The sequence below is a fragment of the Suncus etruscus genome, chromosome 15 (assembly GCF_024139225.1).
Source record: "Suncus etruscus isolate mSunEtr1 chromosome 15, mSunEtr1.pri.cur, whole genome shotgun sequence".
Lineage (NCBI taxonomy): Eukaryota > Metazoa > Chordata > Mammalia > Eulipotyphla > Soricidae > Suncus > Suncus etruscus.
In genome coordinates, this window is record NC_064862.1 from 23,597,432 (window position 1) to 23,613,721 (window position 16,290).

The window sequence follows — 16,290 nt, forward strand, 5'->3', positions numbered from 1 at the left end:
AAGTTCAGCTGCAAAAAACGTTTCCAGGGAGGAAGGACCTGAGCCAAGAAATACTTAATTTAGGAAGAACTGAAAAATTTTGGCAAGAACTTGGAATAAATGGATTTTGGAAAAATTCAATGTGCAAGCTGTGCAAGTCCAAGGGGGAAGTTCCAGGGAGCTCCCCAGAGGCTCCCTAGCCTGGTGGTCCATGCTGGCACCCCTCCAGAACCTTGACCTCTGGGACAGTTTCCCAGGGGGACAAAAGAAAACTTCTAGAGGCCACGAACATTTTTTTGGGGGGGTCACACCCGGCAGCACTCAGGGTTTACTCCTGACTACGCTCAGAAATAACTCCTGGCAGACTCGGGGGACCATATGGGATGCCGGGATTCGAACCACCGTCCTTCTGCCTGCAAGGCCAACGCCCTACCTCCATGCTATCTCTCCGGCACCCTGGCCACGAACTTTGACCCCCGGCTGGCCCTGGGGAAACTGACTTGGAAACTGACAGACAGACCTCACCCGCATTTCCGCGTCCGCGGAAGCCCCGCCCCTCGATGCCACGCCTCTTCCTCGACGAGCCAATCGCTCGCCGCCATCGACCGCTCGGTCAGCGCAGGCACGCTCAATCGAAGGTCTATGTGCGGCCCCTTCCCGCGCAGGCCCATCAGGCGCGACGAGCCGAGCGCCGGTCGGGGGCGTGGCCTTGGCGAGGCGGGGGCGGGGTTTTCTCGGCGGAGCCGCGTGTGATTGGCTGCCCCTGACTGGCCCCGCCCCTCGGCCAGGGACAGGGACAGGGACGGGTCCTGCCCGGAGCGGAGCCGCGACACGGCGACACGACACGGCGACCCGCCAGGCCCGGCCCGGGACTCGGACTCCTCCGATCAGAGCCAGGGTGCGGCTGACAGCCGGTCGCAGGTGAGCGTGGGGTGTGTGGAGGGCGCCCCGGGTTTTGGGGGGACCCCTCGCGAGGACTTGGGGACACCCCCAGGTGAACGTGTCTGCGGGGAGGGGACCCTGAGTGCCGTCGGGAACGGAGGGACCCCCGGGATAGAGTGGATCTTGCACCGGGGGACCCCGAGACGGGCCGGAATTGGGGGTGCTGGAGAGGGGGGGTGGGGGTCCTGGGGCCATGCAGAGGGGGACCCCATCCCGAAAGGACATGTGGGTGCAGATCCGAAGGGCTGGGGGTCCTGGAGGATGAGGGACCTCATCTGTCCCTCGGGACAGAGGGAACATGCAGGGGGACCCCCGAGAGGGAACGGGATTGGGGGTCCTGGAAAGTGGGGGACCCCTGGATGCGTGCAAAGGGGGACCCCACCCTGAAAGGGGCTGTGAGAATGGGTGCGAGGACTTGGGGTGGTTCCTGGAGATGGGGGGGTGTTTGGGAGGGAGCCAGGGACAGAGGGAACGTGCAGAAGGGAACCCCGAGAGGGGACAGGATTGGGGGGACTGGAGGATGGAAGAGACCCCTGGGTTTGAGCACAGAGGGACCCCACCATGAAAGGAGCTGTGGGAGCAGGTGCGAGGGTCTGGAGGGGTCCTGGAGGATGGGGGGCCATTAGGAGGGACTCAGGGGACAGAGGGTCCATGCAGAGGGGGATCCAGAGAGAGACCAGGATTGGGAAGTCTGGAGAGTGGAGCACCCCCTTGAGAGACGGGGGGGGGGGAATATTGGGTCCATACAGAGGGGAACCTCAAGAGGGACCTCGGAAGGTCCAAGAGGTGCAGAGGTTGGGGGTCCTAGAGAGTGGGGGTTTGTAGATCCGTGCAGAGGGGGACCCCCACCCCAAAAAGAGCTGTGGGAGCGGGCCCGAGGGGCGGGAATCCTGGAGGATGGGGGGGTCTTTGGGAGGGACCCAAGGGACAGAGGGTACAAGCAGAGGGGAACCCCGAGAGGGGCCGGGATTGGGGGGTCTGGAAAGTGGAGACTCCCAAAGGGACCCGAGGAATATCGGGTCCATGCAGAGGGGGACCCTGAGAGGGGCCTGGGGAGGTCCGAGGGTGACCGGGATTGGGGGTCCTGGAGAGTGGGGGAACCCTGGGTCCGTATAGAGAGGGGCCCCCTCCGAAAGGGGCTGTGGGAACAGGGCCGAGGGCCTGCCTGGGGGATCCTGGAAGGCGAGGCCCCCCAAGAGGGACCCAGGGTATATAGGGTTCATGCCGTGGCTGAGGGTCCTAGTATAGAGCGCATCCGTGCAGAGGGGGACCCCGAGAGGGGCCGGGATTAGGGGATCTGGAGGGTGGGAGGGGAGACCCCTGGGAGACAACCCGGGATATATCAGGGGGACCCCCGAGAGGGGCTCTGGGAGCGTGTCCAAATGGCTGGGACTCCTGGAAGATGGGGAACCCCCGGGAGGAACCCAGGGTATAGGCGACCCATGCAGAGGGGGGCCCCACCCTGGGAGGGGCTCTTGGGGACCGCGGGTCCGAGGCCTGGGGGTCCTGGAGGGCGAGGGATCCCCGGGAGGGAGCCGGCCAGTGGAAACGTGCAGAGGAAAGGCGCTGAAGAGCCAGGACGGGGGGGGGGGTTGGGGGGGTCGGGGGTCCAAGCTAGCCCAGACTGGGGGTACAGGGAGGTGGGACTCCTAGAGGAGCCGGGAAAGCGGGTCCAGTCTGGTCCGGGGTTCTGGGTGCGGGTGCCTCCAGGGTGGAACTCAGACGGGGATTATGTAAGGTGCCTCTGGACTGGGGGGGGCCGGAGCCCGGAGCGCGCTCGAAGGGTGCAGCTCCCAGCCTCCCATCACCCCACTTTCCCTACCTCGAGGTTCCCCCAAGCCAGAGCCGAGTCCACCCAACAGCCCAGCGGGGTTCCGGGCCGCCCTGCGCCTTGGCGCTTTTGCGCTTTTGCGCACAGACCCGCGCGCTCTTGAGGACCCACCACCAGGACGGTCCCCAGCCTTGAACCTCAGATCTGTCTCGGCGTCTGGGACACTTTCCCCCTTCCCTTGTGGGCCCCATCGGCAACGGGTTGAAGGAACATCTGGCGCAGCAGGGCTGGTCCCACTTGGATGCGCTGAATGGAGACCTGGAGATCCGGAGTCGCCCGCCCACCCCGTGCCACTTGGGTCCTGCGAAGAGGCGAACCCCGATTTCTATCGCTCACCCGCCACCATCTGGCAGGACCCCAGGACAAGCCAAAGGGCCAGATGGACCTTTGGCACCCGGGTCAGGCCGGGTCAGGACGCGCATGTGTCCATTTTATGCTGAAGCTGAACCCAGGATGGCCTGGCTGGTTGTTTTTAATACTTAGGATATGTCTGTCTGTCTGTTTGTTTGGGGGGATAAGGGTCTCAGAGGTGATACTCAGGGGTGACTCCTGGCTCTGTACATGGGGATCACTCCTGGTGGTGCATCTTGTGGTTTTTGGGTCACACCCGGCAGTGCTCAGGGGTTATACCTGGCTCCAGGCTCAGAAATTGCTCCTGGCAGGCACCGGGGACCATATGGGACACCGGGATTTGAACCAATGACCTCCTGCATGAAAGGCAAACACCTTACCTCCATGCTATCTCTCCGGCAGGCTGGTGGTGCATCTTAACCCCCTAATACTGTCCCTGTCTCTCAAAGGCTTTGTCAATGCTACCTGGACTACTTCTCATATCCGATTTTCAACTGTTGGGGTTTTATTCAGAGATTTTTGGCATTTAAATATGTCTTTCTGGGCTGGAATGGTAGGGCATTTGCCTTGCATGCGGGTAACCCAGGATGAACCCTAGTTCAATCCCTGGCATCAATTACCCCCGAGCCTGCCAAAAATAAGAATAAATCTCTTTCTCTCAAGAAATCTCTCTCTGTCTCTGTCTCTCTGTCTCTGTCTATCTCTCTCTGTCTCTCTCTCTGTCTCTCTGTCTCTCTCTCTGTCTGTCTGTCTGTCTCACTCACTCACTCACTCACTCACTCACTCACTCACTCACTCACTCACTCACTCACTCACTCACTCACTCATGGACATTGCATTTCTGTAGTCTCTTCTTTTCTTTACTTTTCTCTTTTGTTATTTCTCAGAAGTTCCCTAAAAGTGATAACTTGGAGGGAAAATCATAAGGATGGTGACTGTCGCCTCTGTTATTTAGACATTTACTTTGTTTCAGATCAAGGACATAGCTCAGAATCCTTTTGCCCTTGTGTAGCAACGGGCACCTTAACCAAAGAAATAATTAATTTCTCCAGGAACACATTGTGAAGATACTGGTACAATTGCCTATCTATATTCTAGGACAAAAAAATTTCTAAAGTAGTTTTCAGTAGATTGATAATAAGTGGAGTACAATGTGCCTTTTATTTATTTTTGAGATCACATTTTTTTAAAATTATTTGTTAAAATACATTACTTTTGTGGCTTCAGAGTGTGGTACTAGGTACTTATGAATATTCTATCAAGTTTATTTATTTATTTTTTGCTTTTTGGGCCACACCCAGTGACACTCAGGGGTTACTCCTGACTCTGGACTCAAATTGCTTCTGGCTTGGGGGACCAAATGGGACGCTGGGGTATCAAAATAAGGTCCATCCTAGATTGGCTGTGTGCTATCCTACCCTACCCCTGTGCTAGTGCTCCGGCCCCAAAATTCTACCTATTTTAAAACCAATTCTAAAAAAATCTAGATATAGAGAAGAGAAGATTAACTGCAGCAAATACAAGTTTCAACTATACCATAGGAGCCAGTGAGATAGCTCAGTGGGCAGGGTGTTTGCCTTATAGTCAGCTGACCTGGCATCTATTATTGACACCCCATAAAGTCCCCAACCCACCCTCTCCCTGTGATCCTTCAGCACAGAGCCAGAAGTCAGCCCTAAACACACTGGGTGTGGCTCAACCCCACCAATAAAAAATAAAATATAAGACATCATGATTTATTTTATGTATGAAAATTCTAAATTCAATTTTTTTCTGAAACACTCTAGAATTTAAGGAGCAATATGTTACCTCATGAGGCCTATTACATATGTAACAAAATAGTCTATGGAAAGATCTGGAATCTCACTACCCATCAGTTTACGTAATAATAGGAATTTTGAACATCTAAAGCTCTTCATACTTCTTAGCTCATTTCTGGCTTGTAGCATTTTATTTTTGTTTGTTTTGTTTGGGGGGACCACACCTAGCTGTGCTCCGGGCTTACTCCTGACTCTGAGCTCCGCCATCACTCTTGGCTGGGTTTTGGGGTACCACACGGGCTACCAGAGATGGACCCCAGGTCGACCTTACCTGCTATCCCATCTCTGACCGAAATTCCTTCAGCTAAAAGATAAAAATATTTGTTAGGAAAGAAAATGTTCTCATATTCCCCTGAGTGATTATGAAAACAGGCATTTCAGCCACATTACATTACGTTATTGACCAAAGATGAAGAAGGGACATTCATTGTCATAGTTTTGAGTGATAGAAGGGCCAATAATAATAATTATTATTATCTTTTGAGGGGGGTACATCCAGTGGCCCTCAGGGGTTACTCCTGGCTCTGTTCTCAGAAATTGCCCCTGGCAGGCTCAGGAGGACCACATGGGATGTCGGGATTCAAACCACCGTCTGTCCTGGATTTGCTGCATGCAAGGCAAACACCCGACCGCTGGCCTATCTCTCTGGTCCACAGGGCCAATGCTTGGAGAGGAGGTTTGGAGGATAGGAATGCTGCGGAAATTTATTTTCTTTTGATAAACCATAAGAGACTTAAAAGTACATCAAGTCATTACCATATGCTATTTAAGCTATATTTTTTCTGGAGGTTCTCAGGAATTTATTTCTGGCTTGGGGAATCTCTGGGAGGGTTTTCATGGGGAGATCTAAGGGGATAATATAATATTGGATGCTGGGGGTAGAGCCCTGTTCAGCAGCATGTAAGGTGAGTGCGTTACCAGCCCCTTAAACTGTGTCTTTTAATTTGTTTGTTTTGGGGCCACAACCAGCAACACTCAGGGGTTACTCCTGGCTCTGCACTCAGAAATCACTCCTGTCAAGCTCAGGGGAACCATATGGGATACCAGGGATTGAACCTGGGTCGTGCAAGGCAAACTCCCTATTGCTGTGCTATCACTTCAATCATTTCTCATTTTTTGTTTTGGACTAAAAACCATAATTCAAAAAGCCAACAACTCCCATATAAATGATTTTAGCCCCCACCAAGTGTGTGCCGTTGGTCTGGCCTTCTACAACTGTTCTTCATCTTTTCTTTTTCTTTTTTTTTTTTTTTTTGGTTTTTGGGCCACACCCTGTGACGCTCAGGGGTTACTCCTGGCTATGCGCTCAGAAGTTGCTCCTGGCTTCTTGGGGGACCATATGGGACGCCGGGGGATCGAACCGCGGTCTGTCCTAGGCAGCGCAGGCAAGGCAGGCACCTTACCTCCAGCGCCACCGCCCGGCCCCTGTTCTTCATCTTTTCACAGGGTGCAAGCTCTGCCCAGGAAACACAATGACCCATTTTGCACTTTCTTCACCACCTCAGCCAGGTACAGGCAGGCCTTTGTGATGTCGCGCCTACCTGGATATCTCACTCAGTTGAAAATCCGAAGCCAGCCTCAATAGACCTTCTCATGGCTTGCCAGTCTTCACCTGGGCTGCTAGTGGTAGTCCGAGAAGGCATAAAAACCCACTTTTATTTTAGGGTCGGAGTTGAAAGTCTTTCTCTTAACTTGATTCTTTATTTGGTCCTTTCGCAAAAGAAATGAGAGAGGGGGGGGAGTGAGAGAGAGAGGAGTGAGAGAGGAGAGAGAGAAGAGTGAGAGAGAGGAGGAGAGAGAGAGAGGAGAGACAGGAGAGACAGAGGAGAGAGAGAGGTCAGAGAGGAGAGAGGAAGAGCAAATGGCCATCGAAAAGTGTTTTGTGGCTCTTGTAAAATTTCTTTCCAGAAAACTTTATGTTGTTGATTTGCTTGTTTGCTTGGGCCACAACCGACGGTGCTCAGGGATTTCTCTTGGCTCTGCACTTGAAAGTCACTCCTGGCAGGCTCCGAGGACTAAATGGGATGCTGGGAATTGAACCTGGGTCTGTCCTGGGTGGGTGCAAGGCAAGCACCCTACCAATGTGCTATCAGCTCTGGCCCTCCAGGAAACTTCTTTTAGGGCCAGGATGTATTTCAGCAGAAAAGCACTGGCCTTGCCCTCTGGGTTCCATCCCTGGCACAGAAAAAAAAGGACAAAATTTGCATTTTATTTTGGAGTTTGGGGCCACACCTGCAAGAGTTTAGGGATTACTCCTGGTTCTGCTTGTACTTAGGGCTCACTCTTAGAGGTGCTCAGAGGACCCCATTCAGCTCCTGGGATCTAACTCAAACCTGTTTTGCCAAACCTGTGTACACCAAGTACCTCAACTCCTGGACTCTCTTTGTTCCAAGAAAACTTTTTATCTGGCAGTGCTCAGGGGTTCCTCCTGGCTCTGTGTTAAGAAATCACTCCTGGAAGGCTCTAGGGACCTATGGGATGCTGGGGATCGAACCTGGGTTGGCTGTGTGCAAGGCAAAAGCTCTCCCCACTGTGCTATCAGTCCTGCCCTAGAAGATTTATTTTAATCTCCTTTGAAGCTTCTTTTTAAATTCTTTGGGGGAGATTTCTGTCCCAGAGGACAATTTTGAATAAGGAGGGTTTGTGTCTTGGGGTATTGTATAGTGGCTTTCAACTCAGGTACCTGGGCTTGTGATATTATTTCATTGTCTCATGCATTGAAATTGTAGCTTTATTATTTTGAAGATATGTAAAAAGTTCGTTAATGTTTCTTTATTTTATAATCTTGGGTTGGGTCAGTGCTTCTCAAATAGTGGGGCGCACCCCCCAGGGGGCGTTAGGCTCTATAAAGGGGGGCACGTTTGACCTCAGCAAACACTGTTATAACAAGCTAAGCCCCGTGTGTAGGTCTCTGTGTGTCTCTGGAGCTGAGAGTTGCTGCTTCAAATCCCACTTCGAAAAGCTGTGCATTGCAAACGTGCTCATTGTAGCCGTTAATTCAGACATCACCTCTGATTAAAAAATCAGCTCAAATTATTTGATATATTTTTGTTTTTCAGGTTAAAGTTTTTTTTAAATAAAGATACTATTTACAGTCACACGGGGGGGGGGCACAAAAATGTTTTCTTCTTCCTAGGGAGGCATGACAGAAAATAATTGAGAAGCACTGGGTTGGGTAAAGTTGGGACCACACTCAGTGGTGCTCAGGGCTTATTCCTGGCTCTGTGCTCAGAAGTGATCCCCAACAATGTTTAGGACATTTAGGACATATGCAGTGCTAGGTGGGGATCCAACCAAGGCTGGCCCTCTGCCAAGTCAGGTACCTCTTCCCTCTGACTCTGTCTCTGTCTCTCTGTCTCTCTCACATACACACACACTCAAATTAAAAGAAATATATATTATTAAATTAAAAATTATTTGATCAGGTCCAGAGTGATAGCACAGTGGTAGGGCATTTGCCTTGCATGAAGCCGACCCTGGATGGACCTGGGTTTAATCCCCAGCATCCCTTATGGTTCCCTGAGCCTACCAGGAGCGATTTCTGAGTGCAGAGCGAGGAGTAACCCCTGACTGAGCACTGCCGGGTGTGGCCCAAAAACAAACAAAAAAAATTTTATGGGAGCCACCAGGGCTAGGCTGAGTAATATTGGGGTGAAGGGCATGACATTCTATGCAGGATATCAAACTCAGGGCCTTGCACATGATAAGCATGAACTTTATTACTTAAGCTATCTCCCAGGTCTTGTTACTCTTTCTTAAACTCACACTCAGCTTAGGTTTTATTATTCTCCCTCCTTTTTATTTTTATTTGTTTTATTAAAAAATGGATTTTGGTGGAGAAATGTATTTTGGTGGAGGGCACTTTGGTGGTAGGTGTGGTATTGGAATGATAGATGTACGAAATTCTTGTTAAACATACTGCAAATCACTGTACCTCAAATTAAAAATGGAAATGAGGGGCTGACACAATATTTCAGTGGGTAGGGTGTTTGCCTGATATTCAGTTTACCCAGGTTCAATCCCCAGCATCCCAAAGGACCAGTCTCCCTGAGCCTGCCAGGGATGATTCCTGAGCACAGATCCAGGAGATACCCTTGAGCACTGCTAGGAGTGTTCCAAAAAAAAACAAACAAAAAGGTAATCAATGAAAAGGGAAACTTATCTGTATATATGACTAGAATTATAGGCTAAATATGTTGAATTTATGTGCCAAAAAGTCATCTCAATTCTTTCCAAACTATGAGAACCAAATTGTCTGCTATTTAGAATGTTTATAATAGGCACTAAATAGACAATTTTGTTGTCAGAGTTGTGTGTGGTTCAAGTTACCTAAATACTTTACAGATCAATCTAAAGCTTTTTGTTGTTCTTGTTGTTTGTTTGTTTGAGGGGCCACATTCAGCAGTGCTCGGGGGACACTCCTGGCTCTGAGCTCAGAAATTGATCCTGGTAGGCTCAAGGGACCATATGGGATGCTGGGAATTGAACACGAGTCTTGCTTTTTTGCTCAGGAATTGCTCCTGGTGGTGTTTGGGGATCTATCTGGGATGCTAGGACTCAAACTTGGGTCAGCCATGTGCAAGGCAAGTCCCTGACCCACTGTGTCTCGTTCGAACCCCTTCCCCGTCTTTTGTCTCTTGTACAAATATCTTCTTCTGTCAGCATATGGCAATTCCTTGTTTCCATGTTACTTTTGAGCTATTTTGCAATTTGTGAGTGCACGGGGGCAGGTAGGGGTCTTATTTCTTATTTCCTGCTGCAAGGCCAAGTTGTTTCAAGACAAAGTATAGAGGAAGTGTAGTGTGTGTGAATTAAATGAGTGACTGTTGCATCTCTGGCCAGGAAATAATTAGTCTAGGTGTCTCTTTACCTTTGTGTCTTGTCTTGTACTGACAGCTTTTATTCCATCCAAAGGGAGTCAAGAAGGGCTGGGCCAGAGTGATAGCACAGCAGTAAGGGCATTTGCCTTGCACGCAGCCAACACAGGATGGACCTTGGTTCAAATCCCGGCATCCCATATGGTCCATTGAGCCTGCCTGGAGCGATTTCTGAGTGAAGAGTAACCCCTGAGTGTTGCTGGGTGTGGCCCCAAAACCAAAAACCAAAATAAAAAAAAAGAAGAATTCACACATAGGGGAATTGAGACACAGTGACCCACAGTCACCTAGGTGGGAAACTTGGCCACTGTAGCAACATGAATCTGCATTTTCTTTTGCTTTTTTTTTTTTTTTTTTATACCCAGTGCTCAGAGGTTACTCCTGGCTCAGTGCTTAGGGATCATTTCTGGTGAGCATGAGGGACCAGATGGGATGATGGGGACCAAGCCTGGGTTGGCAGCATGCGTGCAAGGCAAACACCCTACCCACTGAGCCATTCTTATGCCCCCGTATGTGCCTTTTTAAACTCAGCCCATCTTCCTCTCTCAACCTTCCAGGTTCCAAGAGGGAGCTAAGGAGAACCTAAGGGAGAGTCCAGGGAAGACGTTCCCGAATGTTGTGACCAACCCAGTGATCATCCATGTCCTTCACCTTTAAGACTTCCCCGTGGCCCGTAAAATTCAAACCCAGCCTGGTTTATCAGCCTGTTTTTCAGTTTCCATCACTCCAGGTGATGGATGTAAAGATCTATGTCAGGTCTGCATGTATGCAGAATATTCGTGTGTCCTTATCTTTTGCCTCCATCAGACCAGCCTCTTTAGGGGCCAAGCCCTCACTGATTTGCTATCTGCAGAACTTGGTTCTTGCCCCTTTTCTTCCCCAAAACACCCTTTTCTCCCCCATTTTTCAGGCTTACCTCTAATGCCGTCATTCAGGAGGCCTCCTGAAGGCCTTCTTCTTACTTCTCTTTGTTTGGAGTCACCCAATTATTTGTTTTGTACATTTTTCTCATTAGACACATATTTTCTTTAATATGATATAATAGAGCTTCTACTTGTTTTATCCTTTATCTTTTCTTTTTTTTTTCTTTTTTTCTTTTCTTTGGTTTTCGGGCCACACTCATTTGATGCTCAGGGGTTATTCCTGGCTACGCGCTCAGAAATTGCCCCTGGCTTGGGAGGACCATATGGGACACCGGGGGATCGAACCGTGGTCCTTTCCTTGGCTAGCGCTTGCAAGGCAGACACCTTGCCTCTAGCGCCACCTCACCAGCATCCTTTTCTTTTCTTTTCTTTTTGGTTTTTGGGCCACACCCGGTGAAGCTCAGGGGTTCCTCCTGGCTCTGCGCTCAGAAATCACTTCTGGCAGGCTCAGGGGACCATATGGGATGCTGGGGATCAAACTTGGATCTGTCCTGGGTCGGCCATGTGCAAGGCAAATGTCCTACTGATGTGCTATTGCTCCAGTCCCATGTTTTATACTTTTTCAATGTTAACCTTTTCTTTTTTTTTTGGTTTTTGGGCCACACCCGTTTGACGCTCAGGGGTTACTCCTGGCTATGAGCTCAGAAATTGCCCCTGGCTTGGGGAGACCATATGGGACGCCGGGGGATCGAACCGCGGTCCGTCCTATGCTAGCGCTTGTAAGGCAGACACCTTACCTCTAGCGCCACCTTCCCGGCCCCAATGTTAACCTTTTCAAAGTATTATTTTTTAAACTTTATTGATTGATTGATTGGGTCACACCCAGTGGCACTTCTGGCTCTGTACTCAGAAATCTCCCCTGGCAGGCTGGGAGAACATATGGTATGCTGGGCATCTAACCCAGGTTCCTCCCAGATCAGTCGCATACAAGGCAAATGCCCTACCTCTGTGCTATCTCTCCAGCTCTTCAAAGTATTTTGAATTTGAGGTATCCATGATGCATAACCTTCTGCCTCAGGTATTAGTGTAGTGTTTTGCCATCTATATATCAAACAAGATTTTAGTTGTTATTTTTTAGGATCCTCCACGCTGTTTTCACACAGTGAAGTGTACCAGTTTACATTATCACTACCAGTACTCAGGTTCCTTTTTACTCTATATCTTACATAATATTTGTCACTATTTTTATTTATTTAGTTTTTGGTTTTGGGGCCACACCCGGTGACGCTCAGGGATTACTCCTGGCTCTACGCTCAGAAATTGCTCCTGGCTTGGGGACCAAATGGGACGCTGGGGATAGAACCCAGGTCCATCCTGAGTCAGCTGCGTGCAAAGCAAATGCCCTACTGCTGTGCTATCACTCAGGCCTGATCACTATTTTTTTAATGATAATAATTCTGACAAGTGTGAGATGATAATTCACTATAGTTTTGTGTTGTAAAACATTAATTATGGAGTGCTGGATGGAGGTGGATGATGGTGAGAGGGATAGAGGGTGAGGCCTTTCTCTACCAGACAGGGCCACACGCCTGCAAGCCCCTCCAGCCAGCAGGTCTGCAGGTTCAGGATAGTGTCGAGAAAATCATCCACAGCAATAAGGTTTCAGGAGACATCAGCTTTATTCAGGGCCCTAGCCAATAGGTGTGGCTCCTATCACAACCTTTTACACTGGATTCATAATAAGTCCTGCATTCAACATGTTCCTTCTCCCTCCATCCTGCCAGCTCTCTCTTCCTGTATCTCTCTCAATCTCTCCTCCAAAAATTTTCCTCTTCCTGCCTCTGAGGTAATCTTTTTGTTACCTCCCAAAGAACCCTCCTAGAAATGGGCAGGTCTTACTATCAGGTAAGGTTACATAGGAAGATGAAAGTGGGTGACAGTTTTGGTCAACATTTTCCAGATATTATGCATTGTTAGCATCTTTTCATGTACCCGTCGTCCATATATCTGCTTTTGAAAACTGTCTCTATAGGTCTTTTGCTAATTTGAGGGGTTTGGGTTATACCTGGTGGTGCTCTGGCATTCTGTTGGCTCTGTGCTCAGGGATCACTCCTGGCAGATTTAGGGAACCAGGTGGGGGTGCCTGGGGTGCCTGCTCTTCTAGCCCTCTGGCCCCATGCCCATGTTTTGGGGTTTGTTTTGGGCCACACCTACTGTTCTTAGGGCTTACTCCTGGCTCTGTGCTCAGGGAATCACTTCGGGAAGGTCTCTCAGATTTGGGAATTGTACCCAGGTCAGTGGTGTGGAAGGCAAGGACCATCTCTACTGTACTATCTCTCTCTGGCACCCTCCTCTGTCCATTTTTATTAACGTCTTTATTTGAAGTGTTGGAAAATGAAACCAGGGCCACACTACATATGGCGTGAGGCACATTTTGAAATCAGATAGTTGTTTTGCGATTACGTGATATGCTTGCTTTATATATTTGGGGCATTAATTAACCTCTTAAGATACCTCTTAAAATGGCTGATAATGTCTCCCATTCAATAGTTGGTCTTTTTATTTTGTTGATGATTTGCTCTCCTTTGTAAAAAAAAATTAATTTTGTTTGTTCTTTGGGCCACACCTGGCTATGTTCAGGAGTTACTCCTGACTCTGCATGCTCAGAAATCACTCCTGGCAGGCTTGGGGGGACCCTAATAGGTTACTGGGAATCGAACTCGGGTTCCTTCTGGGTCGCCAGGTGCAAAGCAAATGCCCTAACCTCTGTGCTATCTTTCTGGCCTCTGAAATCAACTTCTTGGTGTTAAAAAGCATAATGTTTTAATTTCATTCATCTTAAATATCCATTTGAGGCTAAAAGATAGTGTTTAGATATAATTATTGCTCCTAGAGAAAATAGCAAGAATTATTCTAGGAACTTACATCCTTGTTTGAAATATACTTCTCTGAAATGATCTTCCACTTGGGGTCTGTGGATTTATTTTGGTTTTTCCTTAGGTGATGTGTTTAGTGAGTAAAGGATGGACACTGCCAGGAGTTACCCCCAGTTTGATACTTGGAAGCTTGTTTTCCTTTCTCTAAATATTAACCACAATAAAGTAAGACCCCCTGTCATTTCAATCAAAGATGATATTCACTTAAATCAGAAATAGAACATAGGGGCCAAAGAGATAGCACAGTGGTAAGGCATTTTCCTTGCACACAGCAGATCTGGGACAGACCCAGGTTCTGACGTATCAAATATTTTTCCTAGTGCTGAAAATTGAAATTAGGTTTTATGAAAGCACAGTTTTAATTACATATATAATATATAATAATATAATATAATATATATATAACATAATATTATATATAATATATAGTATAATATAATATATATTATATTATTATATTATATTATATATTATATATATTATATATATATATATTTGGTGCCAAAGTTGGCTGTGCTCAGGTATTACTCCTAGCTTTGCACTCAGAAATCACTCCTGGTAGACTTGGGGTTACAAATAAAAAGCTAATCCTAATATCACACCATATATCCACATGATTGTGTCTCAGTCTGGATCATATGGGGTGCAGGGGTTGAACCCAACTTTTTTTTGTTTGTTCTTGGGTCATGCCTAACATGAGTAACAGGGGTTACTCATGGCAGGCTTGGGAGACCATATGGAATGCCGGGGTTCAAACCCGAGTTGACCACATATAAAGCAAATGCCCTTCCTGCTGTGCTATAGCTTCGGCTCCTGAACCCCAACTTTGTTCAAGGCAAGTGCTATACCTGCAATACTATCTTTCCGACTTTTATTGCTTTTCTTAGATGCTGATATTAACCCTGATAATGTTAATTCTGATGTTAATTCGGGGTTATCCATTTTTGCCATGTACAAGTAATTGGGTCTGAAATGTGTTTTAAGCCTTCATTAAATAACTTAGTCACTGGTGGTGACTCATGGTGAAAAGTTTTTTGCTTTCCCTACAGGAACATTGGCCATTGGCCTTTTCAAAACATTGAAAACATAAAGAAAAAAAAGTCTACTTTCATTTCCCAAGTTCTAAAATAGTTATTTTAGGTTTAACATGGCAACCTCAATGATAATGATTTTTTGGGGGAGGGAGGGTTTGGGCCACACCCAGCAGCGCTCAGGGGTTACTCCTGGCTCTGAGCTCAGAAATCCTTCCTAGCAAGCTCAGGGGACCATATGGGCTGCCAGGATCGAACCTGGGTTGGCTGCATGCAAGGAAAACACCCTACCTGTTGTACTATCTTTTCGAACCCTATGATGATAATTTTTTGGGGGAGGGGCCACACCCAGTGGCACTCAGGGGTTTCTCCAGGATGAACCTGAGTTTGATTCCCAGCATCCCATATGGTCCCCCCAAACCAGGAGTGATTTCTGAACACAGAGCCAGGAGAAACCCCAGAGTGTCACCGAGTGTGGCTCAAAAACCAAAATAATAATAATAATGAAAATAATAAAAATAAATAAAAATCTATTGGAGAGTGTACAAACGACCACAGGGATTTTATTCTGGTCATTATTGACATTCTTAGCGCTTGGCCCCGAGAAAGTAATCAATCCATGTTTGTTGAGTGAAATCACACATGTTTTTCCTAGCACCGCCTCTTAGCTAAAAAGTAAAAGTCTGATGAAATGCATGTCCCCAGGCCTTTCAAATGAAGTGATCAGTGGCTTGAAAGCCAACCCCATCTCTACCCGACTCTTGGTCTAGCTCCAGGTGTGTTATTTAAGTTCTAATGGCTCGTACGTAGCATCGATGGGCTGAACCCCAATGCTCCTTCCCTGCTTCACTCAGAAAAAAAGGAAGGGTGAATAGACTCTAGCACCCCTGGGAGCCAATGGGCGTCAAAGCAGGAAGTACTTCAGCTAGTACTGCTGATTGTAATTGTGCTGCACCCAAACCCAAGCCACACTGTTTTTTTAATTTTTTTTTTTTATTTTTTATCAGCAGTTCCTTATTGGGGTTGCCTAAGATTTCTCGACTCTTCTTAAGATAGAAGTTTAACATGCATTTAAAACTTGGATTCAATTCGAAAATCATCAGATGAATGATGGTTCTGGGCCTCTTCCTCACGATCCAGCAATCGGTGAGTCATCCTTCTTTTTTAAAGTCCAACCCTCACCCCCTTTTCTGGCGGTAAACCTGTTTCTAGTCCACAGGGAAAGGGGGTGCAGGAGGGAGTGGAGGGGATAGAAATGTAAAAAATCATTTCAAGCTGGTCTGACTCGTCTTGGCAATTACCAGTTCTGATCTTTACATGAGGTTACAGCTACTGGATTTTATCATGAATGGTGGCATGGATAGAATTTCTTTTTTTTTTTTTTTTCTCTAAGATCTGCTGAGCTGAAATAAATCACCCTCTTCTCTCAGGACTAGGGAGAAAAGATCTAGAATATGTTTCTAGAATTTTTCTTCCACCCAAACGTCAAAATCTAATACTGTATAAAGTGTGTTTGAGGTTGACTGTTTGACCAGGAAGTACCGGTACCTTTTTTTTTCTTTCTTTTTTGAAGTCTCCTTTATAAAACTGTCTACACTTCCTTTCTGAGCATGGAAGGTGCTGATATAGGAGGGCATTTTTCTTCTGGCTTAAGCCCACT

At 47.7% G+C, this 16,290-nt stretch overlaps 1 protein-coding gene across 1 annotated transcript in view; it reads left to right on the forward strand.

Moving 5' to 3' along the window:
• The first annotated feature begins 803 nt into the window (after positions 1 to 803).
• TAOK3 (TAO kinase 3) overlaps positions 804 to 16,290 on the forward strand; it is a 199,321-nt gene continuing 183,834 nt past the window's right edge. The window contains 2 exon segments of the mRNA XM_049788899.1: positions 804 to 900; positions 15,641 to 15,776. The gene's annotated coding sequence lies outside the window, so the exon portion shown is untranslated.